This window comes from Myotis yumanensis, unplaced genomic scaffold (genome assembly GCF_028538775.1).
Source record: "Myotis yumanensis isolate MYYU_CA2020_CCGP unplaced genomic scaffold, mMyoYum1.0.hap1 SCAF_10, whole genome shotgun sequence".
NCBI lineage: Eukaryota > Metazoa > Chordata > Mammalia > Chiroptera > Vespertilionidae > Myotis > Myotis yumanensis.
The window spans coordinates 57,413,869-57,419,868 of NW_027223761.1; positions in this window are offsets into that span (position 1 = coordinate 57,413,869).

Genomic DNA, 6,000 nt, shown 5'->3' on the forward strand with positions numbered 1-6,000 from the left:
ACCAGCTACTCAATACCCGGCAATCCAGAAATCTCTTTAAGCAGTGCCCATGTTCCAACTTTCCACTTTCTCTTCATCATCAAAACTTAGCTGTTTGGCCCTACAGTGGGGCCTTGACTTACAAATTTAATTCATTCCAAGACCGAGCTCGTTAACTCTAATTACTCTATCAGCTCAATGCAAAAAATTGGCTGAGAGACAGCTGGTATCTCAAAAAAACTCATTAGTCGGGACACTCGTAAGTCAAGGCCCCACTGTAGTTGGTTTGAGCGTTGGCCTGCGGATGGAAGGTCCCTGGTTCGATTCAAGTCAAGGGCATGTACCTCGGTTGCAGGCTCCTCCAGGGCCCAGGCAGGAGGCATGTGTTTCTCTCACATCAATATTTCTGTCTTTCCCCCTCTCTCCCACTCTCTCTAAAAATCAATGGAAAAAATATTCTCAGGTGAAGATTAAAAAAAAACAAACAACCAAATGTAGGTGTGTTGCATGCTGTTCTCTTAAGATTCTGTGTCCTGTTTTCTTTGGACCTTAATGCCCCTCCAGGAAATGACTGTCATTAGAGAGTGGTTAAGTGTGCAGGTCCTGAGGCCGCACTGCCCGGGTCAGCGCCTGAATCCACCACCTACTGACTGTGGGAGGTGGGTCAAAGCCCTGAACTTTGTGCCTCACTTTTCTCATTTTCAAAATAATGACAAAAATAATGGCTATCTCCCGGGGCTGTGACAATTGCTATTTAGAACAAAGCTTTGGGAATAAGTTCTCAGAGCCCCCATCAATAAAAGGATTAGTGCCCTTATAATGGAGACGCTAAATCAAAACATTTTTTTGCTTAATCTCTTTACCTTTTTCACCCAGCCCCCAACCTCCCTCCTCTCTGACAGCTGTCAGTCTGTTCTTCATATCTATGAATCTGTTTTTATTTTGTTTGTTAGATTATTTTGTTCATTAAATTCCACATAGAAGTAAAATCATATGGTACTTGTCTTTCTCTGAATGACTCATTTCACTTGGGGTGGCGAGCACACAATACAATCTACAGATGATGCATTATCGAATTGTATACCTGAAACCTATATAATTTTATTAACCAGTGTCACCCCAATGATTTCAATAAAATAAAAAAGTCTCTTCAGTTAGAGAGAGAGGGAGAGAGAAAGAGATTTCTTGCTCCCTTCCTCCCTTCGCCATGTGAGAACACAATGAGATGTCTACAACCCTGAAGACGGTCCTCGCCTGACCAAGCTGTAACCTGAACTTGGACATTTAGCTTTTAAAACTATGAGAAATAAATTCCTGATGTTTATAAGCTACCCCGGCCTACTGTGTTTTGTTAGAGCAGCGTGAACAGATTAGGCCAACAATTAATTAAAAATGAATAAGTTCCCAGTCAAAATTAATATCAATATGATTAATTAACATTAACTAATATTAATATACCTCCCAGGAACACGTTTGCCTTTGAGCTTTTGCAATTCAATTTATCCTACTTGCTAACTCCTAGAAGACATTTTTAAAAAAGTCTTGCAGAGGCTTTAAGGAACCTTTCATACCACTGCACGTCGGCCAGTATCTATTCCGCCTGGCTTTGGAATCAGACACAAGGTTGTTAGCATAAAGCCGAATACATAGTAAATACTCAAAATGGGAGGGTGATGTCAGCACCAGACCAAAGAAACATGACTCTTTTCTTTCTTCCCTTAAATTTACAACAAATCAGACAACTATAACTCAACAAAGGATCTCCTGCTCAACACACCAACATGCCTGAAAGATCTACAATCGAAATGGCAGCTATGTCTACCATGAGCACTGGTAAACGTAGTCTCTGCCTTCATTTTTTTTTCTGTGTTCTTTTATTTACTCAACATTTATTGAGCATCTGTGGGTGTCAGGCACTATGGTAAGTGCCAGAGAATCAAAGACTAACCAGACACAGTTCTTGCCTTTCACAAGACCAGATGCTAAGAGGAGAAAAGGTACAGGCACAAAAGTAACTACATAAAGAGTAGAAAAATCACAATAATTTTAGTAGAGGGTTGGATAAAGTGCTAAGAGCGTAGAGAAGAGGGAGAAATTGCTTTCAGATGGGCATCAAGGAAGACATTCTGGAAAAACAGATCCATCACCTGGTTTGTAGATGCCAAGATCTAGACACACGGGACCCGGGAACGTGCAGAAAGAGCCCCTTGGAAAGGAAACATGTTTGGCATCGTATTTATCATCTGCCATTACCTGGCCTGGAGGAAACTATGTGTATTTTCAGGGAAGTGTTGCTTTATAGGAAACAGCTGCCTCTCAAATCACATTGTAAATATGAATGGCAGAGCCCTGGCTGGTGTGTATCGGTTGGTTGGATGTCCAAAAGGTAGCCAGGTCCTGCCAGCATGGCTCAGTGGTTGAATGTTGGTTGACCTATGAACCAGGAGGTCGAAGTTCGATTCCGGTCAGGGCACATGCCAGGGTTTCAGGCTCAATCCCCAGTCGGGGGCATGAAGGAGGCAGCCGATTGATGTTTTGCTCTCACTTTCTCCCTCTCCCTTCCTCTCTCTGTAAAAATGAATTTAAAAAAACAAACATTAAAAAGTATACAAATGGCAAAACTACACAGCAAATCAGAAATAATAACAAGGATAACGTCAAGCCTCTCATCTGCTCCTTTTAAGCATTTGATAAACAATGCTCATCTCTGAATGCTTTTCTGGGACTGATGGGGGGAATACATCAAGGTCTTTTCCTTTCTTTTGATCATTATCAGAGTAATTGCATGGGGGAACCAACACCCTGTTAAGGACCCTGACTCCATCCCTTCCTTGGGGGGAATTGCCACCTATCTCCTGCTCAACCTGAACTTCCTCCACTTCATGCAGGTCCCCCAGTAGGCTTCTAAAATGAATGCAACCTGCGAGGTGACGTCACCTATGTTTCTGTTCCTCAAGCCTCTGCTGGGAGAAAGCCCTGGTTGAGATTTCCAGTGAAATGGGCTGGTCCTTGGCCATATGTCAATTGCCCCCATTGGGGGTCCATTTGGGGGAACAGCAGGAGACTCCATTTTCTTTACCCACTTCACCTTTAATAAGGGTGGGAGGCATGGGATGGGCCAGGTGCTCTCTGGTTCCCTGATCTGATTGGAGCAGTCCTGATTATAAAGAAGGGAAAATGCAGGAAGCTTACAGTGCCACGTGATGCAAGAGAGGACTCTGGATTCCTGGCACTGTAGACCAGAAATCTTGGGAGGAATTGGTTGAAAGGACAAAGTAAGGGCAATAAGAGTTCAGTTTTGTAAAGTTTCAGGTCCCCTGTAAAAACATAGAGTAGGCAGTTATATATTTATATATAGAGCTCTGAAAAAACATTAAGACTAAAGATATAATAGACATAAATAAAGAAAAATTGGGGGATCTTTAAGATATATGTGTTATCTAAATCCATAGGACTGATAATATCGCCAAGGAAGTGGATGTTTTTAAAGAAGAGAAAAAGAGCCCTAGGACTTCCCAAAGGTTTGAAGTCCAATAGAAGATAGGGACCCAGCAAAGAGTTAAGAGGCAGTTAAGAGGCAGGACGAATCCAGGAGAATTTTAAGTCATAGAAGCAGATGAGGGAAGCATTTCAAGGCCAAGGAATGATCAAACTGGCCAGCTGGCTGATGGTTCAAGAGAGGGGGCCACCGAGAACTGACTGTTGGATTTAATAACATGGAAGTTACCGGTGACCTTGACAAGAGCAACTTTAAGCAAGTTTGCCCTGGCTCCTGGGCACTGAGCTCTGCATTCCCTTCCTGGACCCTCCTCTCAGCTTTTCTATGCAACAAATGTCCTTGGAACCCTTTGCCACTGCCCTGATCTTCTGTCTCCAGACATTACAGATATTCTTAACCTTTTGCAGTCAGAGGCTCTTTGAGGAACTTATATAAATATGTGTTCTTTCTCCACACACTTGTACAGTTATTTATTACTAGTGGCCCAGTGCACAGATTCATGCACATTGAACAGATATTAATTAGAAGAAATATTTTAATATCACTATTCGCTCTTTCTCTATAATAGAAGTTTCAACCAAATTCAGGATCAACAATGACAGATCGGCCGAAACCGGTTTGGCTCAGTGGATAGAGCGTTGGCCTGCGGACTGAAAGGTCCCAAGTTTGATTCCAGTCAAGGGCATGTACCTTGGTTGCGGGCACATTCCCAGTGGGAGATGTGCAGGAGGCAGCTGGTCGATGTCTCTCTCATCGATGTTTCTAACTCTCTATCCCTCTCCCTTCCTCTCTGTAAAAAATCAATAAAATATATATTTTTAAAAAATTTAAAAAAAAACAACAATGACAGATCGAAACACACATGTGCGATTGGCTTCAGTGAGAGCTTGATATGTATCATGCATGCGTGAGTCAACATTTATTTATTTTTTTAAATATATATTTTATTGATTTTTTACAGAGAGGAAGGGAGAGGGATAGAGAGTTAGAAACATTGATGAGAGAGAAACTCGATCAGCTGCTTCCTGCACACCCCCTACCAGGGATGTGCCCGCAACCTAGGTACATGCCCTTGACCAGAATCAAACCTGGGACCCTTCAGTCTGCAGGCCGACGCTCTATCCACTGAGCCAAACCGGTCAGGGCAACATTTATTTTTAAATTGCCAGTGCGTGTCATATGTATCGGCCGGTCAGCTGGATGATGGTCAGTCACGTAGCCTTTTAGATATATAGATAATTTCAGGGGCTCACAGACTTCCTAATCCCTGACTCCAGGATGAGAAAGCCTTACTCTCAGCTCACCTAAGGAGGTTCCTTCAGCTGTGGGAGCACGAGGGTCTTATGATCCTCATTTGTCCTTTTGAGAACCCAAACCTTTTTCAGGAACCTCACAGGTCGTGCCCTGAAGCAGATGCAGCGTCTCTGTCCAGGCCAGTGGTTCTCAACCTGTGGGTCGTGACCCCCTTGGGGGTCAAATGACCCTTTCACAGGGGTCGCCTAAGACCATCAGAAAACACATATATAATTACATATTGTTTTTGTGATTACTCACTATGCTTTAATTATGTTCAATTTGTAACAATGAAATTGGGGGTCACCACAACATGAGGAACTGTATTAAAGGGTCGCGGCATTAGGAAGGTTGAGAACCACTGGTCTAGGCTGCCAAGCTACATTTGCATTCTTTAACCTTTTTACTCTAAAAATAGCAGCTTCCATTAAGCAAGCTTAAGTCTCAAACACTACACACTGATTTTTTGTTGGAGAGGCTCCCTCACCTTGTGGGTCAGGGGCCCGGCTCCAGCAGAACATTGTCTAGGAGACTCAACAATATTTGAGGCCCTGCGCCCGCAACAAACCTCTGATGTGGCGCAGACCGGGTGGCAAAGTCACGGTGGTGAAGGGCTGAGAGTTTGCAGCCAGACAGAGCTGGGTGTGAATTTTGCTTTACCATTTAATTTAGGGCTGTGAACCATGGACAAGTTGGGTCCTGCATCTACAAAATAGGGATAATAATGCCCATCTCTTAGTGTCGTTGAGGAGTAAATAAGGCATGAAAAGTGCTTCCCCCTATGTCTGGAACATAGGATGAGCCTGGTAAAGAAAGTTATTACTAGTACCACCACCACCATCACCTCCACCCAGACCAGCACCACCACCACCACCAAAAACAATGCCACCTCCACCACTTGCAGCATCACAATCACCAACTGTTATAGTAATAAGTTTAGTTAGTATAAGATAGTATAATCAAATTTCCTTTCTTTATTAGAGTGAATTTTAAACTTTACTTAGAAGGGAAACTTAATTTGTGTGTGTGTGTGTGTGAGACCCTGATAAGTAACTTGTAATGCCCTGCAAGTTAACTCCTGACAAATAACTTGTGACTCCTGACCAACAACTCCCAGCATGTTAACTCCTGATAAGTACCTTGTAACCCCCTGCGTGTATATCCTGATAAGCCCAGAAGGCCACCGGAGCACACTGATATGAGACACTGAAGACGCCCAGCTTCAAGGA